The sequence below is a fragment of the Malaya genurostris genome, chromosome 2 (genome assembly GCF_030247185.1).
Source record: "Malaya genurostris strain Urasoe2022 chromosome 2, Malgen_1.1, whole genome shotgun sequence".
Lineage (NCBI taxonomy): Eukaryota > Metazoa > Arthropoda > Insecta > Diptera > Culicidae > Malaya > Malaya genurostris.
The window spans coordinates 277,332,856-277,345,796 of NC_080571.1; the positions used below are offsets into that span (position 1 = coordinate 277,332,856).

The following is a 12,941-nucleotide window of genomic DNA, read 5'->3' on the forward strand; positions in this document are numbered from 1 at the left end:
AATTTCATAATTATATTGATTTAAACTGCTTACAGCAATAAATGCTGGAAGAACAAAACACCCATATACCACTTGAATCAGTTCGTCGAGATCAGCAAATGCGTATGTGACAAATAATTTCACTCAATTTTTTACCTTATTTTCGAAGATGACTCAACCGTTTTCTACAAACTCAGATTCATATGAAAATTCGTATGCACCTAAACAAGGTTCCTGAATTATGTTTGGATCCGACTTCTGGTTCCGGAACTACAGGATGATATGTGAAACGAAATTAGAATTGTGTAACTTATTTTCCTCGTAGATGGCTGAACCGATCTAAGATTCAAATGATATCTAAGAATCATCTAAGATTTGCTGATTTGAATAGTCGACAACCAAATAAACTTATTTCAGTTTTGGTGGTATTCAGTTTTCGATTCGGAAGGCACCCAACAATTTAACTCGTACTACGATTTCTCAAAGATGTCAATACTGATTTTTAAACATATTGAAACAAATGTAAACTAATCAGGTGAATTTGTCTGACTTCGGCTACACCGATTTTCGAATTCCGGCTCCAGTATCGAATCGTTTCTCAAAGCTCAATCGTTTTCTCAAATAAAGCCAAATCGAATTTCAGAAAAAAATTCAAATTAAAATAAACTTATAGTCCCACACAAAATTAATTAATTTTATTCAATGCTGACTTCCGATTCTGGAATTACAGGAGGATGAATTTTTAAAATTCAAACCGATATAGAAGATGATAATCCCGAAAAGTTTGAAAGTTGGACTCCAAACTATTGCAATTTATTCGTCATATGGCCATACGAATCGGTTTGGTTTATGCTGGTTCCTGAATACCGGCTCTGGAAGTACCTTGAATTACCGTAAATTCTAAAGTGGAACTCACTTCGACATATCATGAAAAGTTTAATCGATTGTAACCTTTTTAGATAGAGTAATGAGTGATTAAAATGTCAAATTGCAGCTTAAAACGACGGTCATTAAAATAATGTCATGAAAACCGAAGAATATTCTTGAAAATAACACATGCGGATTGATAAAAAAAGGTATCATCTCACTGATAGGTGGATTAAGCACGTTTTTTTGTACGTTGAAGTACACTTGATTGAACACTGAAATATAAATTTCGATAGCTTTCACTTTCGGAAAACGTATCTGAAATTGTCTTATTTTTTGGACGCGCATAGTGGCCCTACCACTTAGAAGACGAGCATTACAATTGACATGTTATCCATAAATTGCCCAAACCGTGTTCAATACTCTGAATAGATTTTGTTTTTATTTTCTAATTCAAATGTAGTGTTTCATTTTAACAAAAAACGTTCATTTCATACCGGTAGACCTGGTAAACGGTCCACCTTGTAATTAAAATTAGGTTTCCGGTTCGGTTGAGCCAAATTTTAAAATCATACCGACCACCATTTTTTTGGGCTTAACACGTCACGTTTCAAATGTAAATAGTAGTCGCCTACTGCTGTTTTGAGTGACGTGTAGCGCTATCATGTTGAAACCTGAAATTTAGCGTAAAAGTGTTTTCGTCTCGTTTCTGACAACTGAAAAATGAGGCCCAATGAGGAAACATCAGCCCAAATGGTCATATTCTTGTCATGTAATGGCGTTTTGTGAATAATAAGAGGATTATTGAAGCCCTGTAAAGGAGGACAACTGTAGGTATTCCAGTTTTAAAATTCATCCTTTCATTCACTAATCTGAGCTTCATGTAGAAAGTTCGCTCGAGTAACGACCAGTTAATCAAAGCCTGATTAATGACAAGTAAAAAATATTTTCATTTACCCAACTAAAACAGCTCTCGAGGCATTCATTTCATTCACCGTCCGAAATTCGGTTCGCCTAATTTGAAGGGGTTTCGTGAATCTTTCATCGGATCCCTTTCAGTGAACTTTACTCCTGCTGAAAAGATCCAACCACGAAGCAGTGGGTCGGTTAGTTAAAAATAGCAAATTAAAACTGCCGAACTTCCCGCAACCCACCGCAGCAAGCGAAATTTGTTTTCAGGTTTTTTTTTCCACTGAAAAGTTGCTTGTTAAAACTGACTGATGCCAGAAGAGCCCGGAGGTTCCTCGTAACCAATGACCAAAGAAGAAAAAGTTTCATCCGGAATGGGGCTGTTTCTGCTGGTTTGACATTGGAATAAGGTTTCACAAGGCTCCGTTTGTGCGTAGAAATGCTGTCGAGTGTAAAAAACCATATTGCTACCGATATAAATCATGTTAAATAAATGAATAAATCAAAATGTGAAATGCCACTAACCGGTTGGTTCCAGTCGACAAGCGGAGTGTGGGGGGGAGGAAGGAAAATTTGTTGGCATTCTAACGAGCCGAATGTTGGTTCTGCCGGGCCAAAGGGTGATACGGCATGGCATGGGCCCGGTTCTGCTGATGATTCGTCATCAATTTTGGCACTGATTTCGATGGTGATTCTAATGGAAGCTGATGGATTTAGGTTCGGGCTGATAGATGTGTTTTCTGACAACGGATTAGTGAATTCCAGTGAAAACAAGGAAATAGGGTAGGATGAATCGAAATGAAATCGGGTGAAAGTGTCTCCAAAGTTCTATTTTTGTTGTTGTTGCTGTTTTCGAATAGAACTGCTGACCACCAGCGTAGGAAGATTAATTGTAGTCTTTCCAGCAGAACGCCCCTTTCTAATTGAATTAGAAACAGTTTTAGAGGAATTGGATAATTCCGGATTTCTATTTTGCTGGAATGGTTTATACCATGTTGTTAGACTCGCCGCTAAAATCGATGCAGAGAGGGGTTTAAAACCAGTCGGTGTCAAGTCGGAAAATTTATGGAAACCACAATAAGTTTGAGTAAGTAATCATGTTTCAACGTCGATGTTCGTGCCAAAACTAGTATCCAGCATATTTGAGTGTCTCAGCATAATTGAGCGTATGTTTTCGTGGATTTCTTTATTTTGAACGTTATACAGTAAAACTTATTTCAAGCGGTTGATTTTTGTTACCATCTCAATCAATTCAATTAAAATTCCACAAATCAAGCTATCTTTTCCGTTTGCTGGACAATATCATAAAAATAAAATGCCATCACACAGGAAAACTGCCTAGAAAGTAATCCCATCCAATATAGCTCTCCATCAGTATCCAATAAAGCGTGAACCAAATCCATTTTGTGAGGTATTAGTTTTTGATTCCAAGCTCAGGCTTCACTCGCAGCCGGAAATCTCTTTATCACAGCAAATAGACTGTATAACAATAATTGAAATTTTCTTCGATCCATCGCCGGACGACGATGGGAAGTGGCTCAAGTGCTCAAAAAACCAACCCAACACGAGGACATCACAGCATCGGAGCCCGGGTAAAGGAAAAACGCAAAGAAAATGTCCGAACAGGGATCAGTCGGCATCGATCCGTGAAAAAAACCGTCCACCAACTTGACCAAATCCCATTTGGACTGCCAACTGTTCAAACTGATCCGAAAGTTGGGCACTCTTTCAAACTCCCCTCGACCTCCGGTGCCGCGGTGGTGACGTAGACAGGGGTGGTGGTGGTGGTGATAGAAAACGAAAATAAATCGTACAAGTTTGTTCCGGGAGACTCATATTAGGAAAAATTTCCGATCTGTGTCGTGCAGTTTGTTGTTGTTTTGTGACAGTCGACGAACGCCCGCTACTTCGGAGGCTGGTGAAACCTCCCGGGAACGAATGGGGCCGAGCTCTTATCTTCGGTCAAACGGTCCGGAAAAATGTATCGGGAAAATTGAAATGACCATCGCTTTCGGTGCGGATATCGCACCGACCTACCTTTCGAGCACTTTTTGCCCACAGCAGGTCTACGACGATGCTGACGGTGTTGTTTCGGGGCGATTTACTAGGCTTCCTTTGGGACAGGGACGAATTCCGGTGAATGTTGGTAGAGTGCAAGCAGTTTCATCACCCGAGCGATAATTTATCAACATAATGGATCAAACTTTGGAAAATATTACACCATCACTTAGTTTGATTTGTGAATTTTTTTCACGATGAAAATAGCTTTTCACATTGAAAAGAAACTTATTGAACGTAATAGCTTATGGTTCCCTTCAAAATGAAAGCTACAGCAGCTCTGATTGTTTGCGAATGTGGAAATTGACGATAAGATTCTTTCATAATAATTGAAAAAGCTTATTAACTGACGACTTTTCAATGCTATTATTTACTAGCTAACACGTCGAACTTCAGTAGGATCATAGAACCAGCCATGCTATGGTTCCGTAGGCTATGAATCAGCAGAAGTCCGTGGAAACAGCAGGTCAACTTCCACAGAACGGAAAGTTACATGTAATACATGCTGTGTACATTTATTATCTATTTATTATTCACACACGTTCGTCTTTTATTTCCAAATGGAAATCCCATTTCGAATATGGTTGAAAGTTTGTTTCAAACTACCAAACCCTTCATTAGTAGAGTTCGAAGTTTTCAACATCGACAGAAACCGTCGCGCAGTGGGCTTTGATTTTCCATTGGTCCGTAGTCCGTAAACAGATCTAGTCAGCATGGAAGCGTGGTCGGAGCCGTCGTCGCCCCTGGACTGTCCGATAATTTCGTACAGTTTTCGCGTATGGCGCTTTTGGTCGTTTGTTCTAAATCAAGACGTTTTGCGCTACGTCAGCATTATCCCAATCTGCCTGTAGGATGTGTTCATATTCGCGTATTTGTACCGAGTGTGGGGCAATATGGATGAGGTGATTTATATGGGATCCTTCGCAATGATTTGGTTTGACACAATGGTAAGTTGGAAGAGTAATTCCTTCCTTTTTTTAAAAAATAAAGGTATTTTTATTGGTATCGATGACTTGTGTAGGTACAAACCTTGTGCATGGTACATAGACGAGATAAATTCGATCAGTTGTTTGAACAGATTGCTACTGTCTATAAGGAAATTGAGGTTTGTTCCGTTTGCGTGCTTCATACATATTCAAAGAAGATGCATGTTTTTTGTTTTGTTATTGCAGGCAATGAAGGATGAACACATTCGAAATTTAGTACAACGGTTGACTAAACGGGCTCGAATCATGGTAATTGCTAATCTCAGTTTGTCGATAATGATCGGCACAAGTTTTTTCTTATATACGTGTATATTCGAGGTGGACAGAGAATTGCCGTTCAAAATATTTGTTCCAGGGGTGCAAATATTCGACTCGCCTCAGTGGCAAGTGTTGTTCGTCCTTGAATTTATGTTAACACTTTACGGTGCGTGTATGTTTCTTTTATTTAGCATTTTTTTTACAAATTGGACGTTTTTTGGCATAGTTCTAATAAATGCAATAGTGCGTCAGCTAGAAACATTCAAGGAGTATGCTGTCTATAAAGACTCCAGTCAGTGTTCCAAGTTAGCTTCAATAATCCAACAACACCAAAGAGTTATCCGGTTCGTAAGTGAACTGAACTCTCTCGTGGCCGACATCTTCTTTGTGGAACTGCTCACGTTTGGAATGATGTTGTGCGTCTTGGCTTATGCGCTGATAGTCGTAAGCGATCGATACTCAGTTGAAATTATAATGCTCACCTACTATTTTTTTTAAATTATAGGCTGTAAACCATACACAAACAATGATTGCATTGGGACTCTTTCTATCAATAATGTACAATTTATTCATCATTTACTGGCATGCCAACGAACTTAGGGAGGAGAGCATGGCCATTGCGCATGCTGCTTACAACGGACCGTGGCTTGAGTTGGATGTCCCGGTTCGAAAAAAAAGCTTCTGTTAATAATCCTTCGAGCTCAGCGACCGTTGCAGGCAAGTTTTATTCTTTTCATGCAGTCATATTCCTTGGCTTAATTTCATTCACTTTCTATGCAGATTACAGCGGAAAATGTACTTCCAATGACTTTGGAAGTATTTCAATCAATTTTGAATATGACCTATTCGTGTTTCACTGTTTTGAGACGACTGTATGATTAAGAGATTGCTGAGTATTGGTGTAGCATGCTATATGCCGAAATCAAAAAAATGGAATTAAATCAAACTTACTTTCACATTCAGCAGCAACAAAATTAAATGTCCAACAAGTCGTACACAAATGCAGCAACAAAAATTAAATGTCGAACAAGCCGTACACAAATGCACAAATAAACTGATGGATAGTTGGCTAGAAGTTTCCGATCAGCCAGCAAGAAACAATTTCCGTTATAATTTCTGATGGAAATATTGTCTTGTTAGTGTAAGTAAATTTTAACAAGCAACAAAAAAAATACCGTTAAAATAAAACCCTTTGTTTGTAATTTCCAATACTGTCAACGAGAAACAGACCGAGTGAAAAAGTAATCGCATGAAACAGCGAAGAAAATAGGCGAGTGGGTAATGTCACAGACATAACCGAATATAGCTGATCGTTCATTTTAGTTAATTGTGTGAATTTTGCATCTTGTGCTTCGCTTCCAAAACTGTAACGATGCATCGATGCACGCTTATGCACGACTTACTAGCAGTTAGCATTAGCATTAGCATTAGAGACCGCCCGTGTGTTGCTACTCCGGTATTGATCTGGACCAATTGAGATTGCAAAATGATTTTTTGAAGCAACATGTTTGGGAATAACACATTGTTTCACACTGTGCAAACTGTATGGATCCATGCATGCTGATCAATACCGACGCCGGCCACGTCCGAATGCAGATCTACTTGGGAGGCGACGGATGGTTAGTTCGAAGCATGTTGCTACTAGTAACCGAGGAATCCTCTGCATTCCCACATGCATCACAGGAGGGGATACTTTGTTAGTAGATATTTTAATAATGTTATCGTGTGTTTATTGCTCTGGGTAGTCGGCTACCAAGAATGTTTTAAAGTGTTATCGTTTTATGTGTTACTTTGTGCTGGCAATATAATGCACGAAACAGTCAATCTCCGAAATTGACAAAACTCCGGACAGCCGGCTGGCGAGTATGCAGTCACTCGCTTATGCATCTACCTTTCGCGTTTTTTTTTTAGAAATAAGTGTAACATGTAGACATCGTACATTTAGACGAGCACCCATTCCAAACGCGATCCTGAACCACGTCGAGTCTGCCTTCCCAAATAAATATTTCAAACGCTAAATATTATCTATTGTTCGAACGAAATTCACGTGCTTTATGTTAGTTAATGAATCCCTAGGACAGAGCCTGAAACTTGGCCTGTCCAGAAAGACATGCATCTTCCTACTTTTTACCTGTGATGAATTTGAAGAATCGGCCAATGTTTCAGGAATGGAAGGGAGGATTAAAATATTCAACACAGTTTGAATTACAACTCATATGAAACATTCAATCTGTAGAACTTGTTTTATGAATTTCGGATTTTTTAAATTTTCTATCAGTTTCGGTTGCAAAGCAATGCCCTGCACTTCGCATCTATGTAATTCGTTCCCAGATTATAGCACCTAAAACACTTAGCTTTACCCGCATCATAAAGCAAAATTAGTCGTTGTCGGCGATACAGACAGCACTCTCACACCACCCCGCCGCAACATCAATTCAAAAGCAGAGCCGGTGAAACATGTAAAAGCCAGGTGGGTAATTTTTCATACCGGGGGAAACGACCCACTATTTTAAAGTACACGAAAACCTCAATTTACGCAAACTTAATTTACGTGAATTTAATTCACGCGACTTTTTTCACGCGTTTTATTTGAAATACCGCGATTTTTTATTTAATTTACGTGATGATCGCATAAAAAAAGAGTTCTTATAATGATGGAAATTTCTCTTTAAATACATATACAAAACAATCTAACATGCTTCAGGAAATTGAATGTTGTGACATGTACATTAATGAATTGTTTAGTTTCAAAGAAACTAAATAAGAGCGTGGGCATCCACGAATTATATGGAAAACAAATATTGTATATAATCGCTCTTATATAACTATTGAGAACTCGTAGTACTATTTACAAAAATTGACATACTGTGGTAAGATCTGTAGAAGAACTTGCTCATTCAAAACCTCCTCGAAAAAGGCCTCAAGGTCTACCAACGTAACGGATGATCAATCCAAAAAAGGTTAGGCCTTAAGATCTACCAGTGTAACATAGTGCATTAATGAACCTATCGTTCTCGGTCTGCTGAATGCTCCTATAGATCTCAAGACCTGCTTTCACTGAAGTTCTTGGACAACTGGGAATCTACCTGGAACAGGTATAAATAGACAAGTAAGCAATGTTGTAACTACAAACAAAAAAGGCAGTAGTCGTTGTAGTTTTTGTTGTGAAACAGTGTAGTCCGTAAGGACAATACTCCAAGTAGTTCTTGGATCTAGGAATATCTTTTAAGCATTTCCATAATCTCAGAACATACTCAGAAGGTCCTCAGGCGCTAAAGCAATGGTTCCCAAAGTGGTCGATATAGACCCCTTGGGGTCGATATCCTTTTTGCGGGGGTCGACGTAAACGAAAACTGACTATGGGGGTCAACGAGGTCTAGAAATCGTCCCCTTATTGTTTGATATAAGTTGTTTTTTGAAATACGCCAATCAAGTTGTGTTTATTTGACCATCCGTAGAAATCCGTAAGTATTTTACATCAATATTAAAAAAGCAAGAAATTGATTTTTCCAAGGAACTTGTTGATGGGGGTCTGAGGTCTAAGTTAATTTTAGTAAAGGGTCCATGACCCAAAATAGTTTGGGAACCCCTGCGCTAAAGCATCGGACGTAGTAGGATTGTTCATGTTATTTACGCTAAAATCAAATGAACTTTGAAAAACCTTTTTTACCCGAAAAACGCGATGTTAATTTACCGGCTCTGCGCGTAAATTGAGGTTCCAGTGTATTCCTTTATTCTAACGGAAATTATATTTATCCCTTAAAAGTGCAAGGTCGTTTTTTCATAATGTTTTGTTTCTATAAAACATTGCATGTAACGTAGGACTACCCAGCTAGTTTCAAAATCAATGCCAAAATTTGTTTTCAATACAAAGGCAGCAGACTTTCGTGATCTGTTTTAACTTATTCGTGTCTGCGAATTTTCGAATTTATTTCTTTGAGAATTTTGGTTCCAGGTCATCCAGAATTGAATTCAAAAAAACAACCGATCTTCGATCAAAATGTGGCGCGGGTCGAACGGCGCATAAATCAAATCCACACGGAGAACCCGCAGATCACAAAATTACAATATTGCAATTGTTGTTTCACGCCCTGGTTGTTTCAACTAAAATGTTGCTGATTTAACTGAAATATCTGTTGATTTTGACATAACCATTCAGGTAACCGAAATTGTTGTATTCAAATGCTGTCACTTGGCGGAAAACAAAGACAGCAAAAGGCAGAACAAAAAACCACTTCATCTCACCAGAAGCGTTTCATATTGAAAATTTTCAATGGTAAATGAACGTCATTTATGTTAGTTACGTAGTGGTCGTTTTATGTAAGTGAATGTATGCAGAAGAATACAACAGTTGATTGTAAAACAAGTTTTCCATGTGTTAAATAGATATTCTTACAGTATAAATGTTTTAATTTCATCTGAGAGTAATATATTCTAGGACAGTTCATGTTAAGGTTATTAAAACTACTTAATGCTTAAAAAATTGCTGCTAAAGTGAAGTGGTACTATTTGTATTTTCTTGAAAGTGTATCTCTAGCATTAGGTTTACCAGCGAGCCATTCTGCAAGTGAAGGAAAAATTTCCTAATTCCCTGTGACCATTTTTCTGGTGAGCTCTCTTGTAAGAATTGTAATCTTTTGGTTCATTTCCATATCCTTTGTGAGTTTAGTGATAAAGATATAAGCAGTTAATTAGGTAAAATTTCGCTGTTCAAGCAGTGAACGATTAGCTGCCCCCGAAGAGGCTAACAGTAAAAAATATTTATTGCAATTGGCGTTTTAAGTTCAAATAACTGAATAATTGGTTGAAACAACTGAGACTTTTTTTTCTTTCATGCATACAAGTAACTTTGCTGGGATTATGTCTTTGCTCAATTGCACGAGTGACATCTCATTGAAACGTTTCATTGTTCGCTCAGGGTGTTTGGCATTGCTCAACTGAAACGTTTCATTACTTGTTGGGTGTCGTTGCTAAGCTGCCAGCACGATAAATCAAAAATGACAGATTAGTTAAAACAACATTCGATTAGTTGTACCAAATTTTAACCAATCAAAAACAGAAAAACAACTAATATTTTAGTTGTTTTGCGATCGCTGGCTTTTCCGTGCATGAACAGTCCAGCCGCTGATGTACATAACGCATTGATCAATAAGTCCCGGGACTGACCCAGAGCTGACGTTTGTGATGTCGAACTAATCTCATTTTTCGAAAGTACCAACCTTCAGAGAACATGTGACAACATATTTACATCAATAGCATCACAAACACTGAATATAAGTGACGTTACATATAAGCGATGTTACAAATTCATTTGTGAAAAATGGAAATAACGAATTCCGTGTATTGATGAAACATTGCTTTTTAAAGGGAAAAATCAGCGCAAGCCAAGCACTAGCATGAGAAGTATTTCTCTCACTCGGATACATTAAAAATAAAGGTTTGTGGAGTTCTGATTTTGAGCGTGGCCAAATGAAACGGTCAACCGGAAAAAATAAGAAAGTTTTAATAATCGTAATGTACGAACGCAAAATAAAAGTTCGTTCGAGTAGATGTGCTGAGATGGTTAGCACGTAAACTGGAAGTTCTTTTACGATCTTGTACGAAAATCTGAGCAAAAAAAATCTTTTCCAAATGGATACCACATTCGCTCACAATGCGTTTGTATGAAACAATGGACGAAACATGGATCCACTATTTTTATCCGGAGTCATACCAGTATTCATACTGGAACAGTCACCCGAAAACGTAACAGGTAGCTGAACAATCATGGCGTCTGGTTTTTAGATGCTTGAGGTATCATTAACATCGACTACCTTAAGCTAGAAAATACCTTCAAAAGTGATCATTACATTGATTTATTGATGCATTTGATGTGCGAAATCGTAAAAAACGGCCTCATAAGATGAACCAAAAAATCACCGTTAACCAATACTATGCATCGTGACATAAGTCAAGGAAAATATTAAACGAATTGGGTTGCAATTTGTTTCCTCACCAAGCTTATTCACAATAACCTAGCCCCCAGTGACTGCTTGTACTTTACTGATCAGAAAAAGACACGCAAGTGAAAAATATTTGACTCGAACGAGATCACTACAACTGAAGTCTATGTTCAAGTCATTGACAAATAATTCTATAAGTATGGAGTCTATTTGATACAGAATCTTGTTTTATATGAGTAATTTTATTAAATGCGAACGAACTCATTGAATCTCAGAAATCTTATGGAAACCGTGAACTTATGTATATGAAATTGTCTGATTTGTTAAAGGAAACCATGACAATGATTTTCGTTCCTAAGTGAAGTTTCAATCACCAATTATCTGAAATATTTCCAAGCAGTTTGTGTTTTAAACAGAATAACTAACTGTCTTATCTTGCGATTAAGAATGTTCCATTTATTTTATCGTTTTCTTATTTTATACTCTATTCTCTCCTGATCTAGCTGGTTAATTCTATTTACTATTTACTCTAGGTGGGAGGAGTTAGAACGCGCATTGAAAGTCAGATTTAGCCAGTGGGTGTCTTTTTTCATTTGTATCGCGTCGGCCATTGGATACTTTGTGAGTAAGAGAGGAAATAAGCATCTTGATTAGAGTGAGCGGGTGTGATACGGAGAGGAGAGGGCGATAGCATGTTGGGTTATTCTCGTGAGTGTCGATTTGAGTTAGTGTGTGTTCTTGAGTTACTTGTCGTTCTAGTTCTTGTCGGTTGGTATTCAATTGCGGGCATGAGGGTGTCAAGGAAGGGGAAGTGTCACAGTAGGTCAGGTCTGTTTGTTTTCAATTCAATGGTGTGTAACTTAATGCTTTCCTCATTTCGCTTGCCGAAATTTATGTCTATGTAGCTTTTTTCTTTGGGTCAGCGTAAATTGCCTTCATGTAGGTTGCCTTCATGTAGGTAATGTGTTTGTTTTGTGTAGGCATTTTGGGTTTTCTTGGAATGGTGTCGAGTGGAAATTTGTCAAGTGCGTGTGGTCTGGGGTGTGAGAAAGGTTTAGTATTAAATGCTCATATTACATCTTTTGGAAATTTGTCAAGTGCGTGTGGTCTGGGGTGTGAGAAAGATTTAGTCTTAAATGCTCATATTACATCATCCCTCTTTTGGAAGAATGATGTAACGAAGGGAAATCATTCTGTAGTGCTTTATGGGATTAGTTTACTGTTGCGTTCGAACTCCCTAACAATTTTAATGTATATTACAGAGTTTTCTTATAACTAAAATAACCGAATTTTACAGTTTTTCTCAGAGAAGCTGAGTAAAACTTCACTTACGCCCACGGCAATTATTTTTTGATTTTTCTCTCTTTTTTTGTGTTTTACGTGGTGTTAAGCTCGGTATCTGAATCTTATTTCTAGAAGTTTGATGTTACAATTTTGTATTTTATGCTTTGATGAGTCTATTTTTGTGAACAATGGTTTTTTCTTTTGATTGTAAATTTTGTATTTCGCAATTTGAATCTTGAAGTTGTGTAAATTTAAATGGACCAATATAAAATGGATCTAGCTTGCGTCTATTTTCGTTTTGTAGATACACTATGTCGTTCAATTGTATTTCTATCGGATTGCATAGGTGATCTGTTGTTGATTTTCTGAATTCTTTTTGGTGTATTAAATGTTTGTTTGCTATTTCGTGTGATTTGTGTAGTCGGTATTGTAATTCTTTATTGTACATGTCGAAATTATATATCGGTTCAATTTTGTCTGGATAAATTTCTTGTGGTAGTCTGGCTTTTACGCCGAAAACTAGTTCGTAGGGTGTATACCCATGATCTGAGTGTGGTGTTGTGTTATATGAAAATGCATAGTATTGTAACCAATCATCCCAGTCAGATTGATGTTCGTTGATAAAAGATCGCAGAAACTCGTTGAGACATCTGTGATT

At 37.6% G+C, this 12,941-nt stretch overlaps 1 pseudogene; it reads left to right on the top strand.

The window, feature by feature from the left end:
* Positions 1–4,526: 4,526 nt before the first annotated feature.
* LOC131429236 (odorant receptor Or2-like) lies at positions 4,527–5,939 on the top strand (annotated as a pseudogene).
* The last annotated feature ends 7,002 nt before the right edge of the window (positions 5,940–12,941 follow it).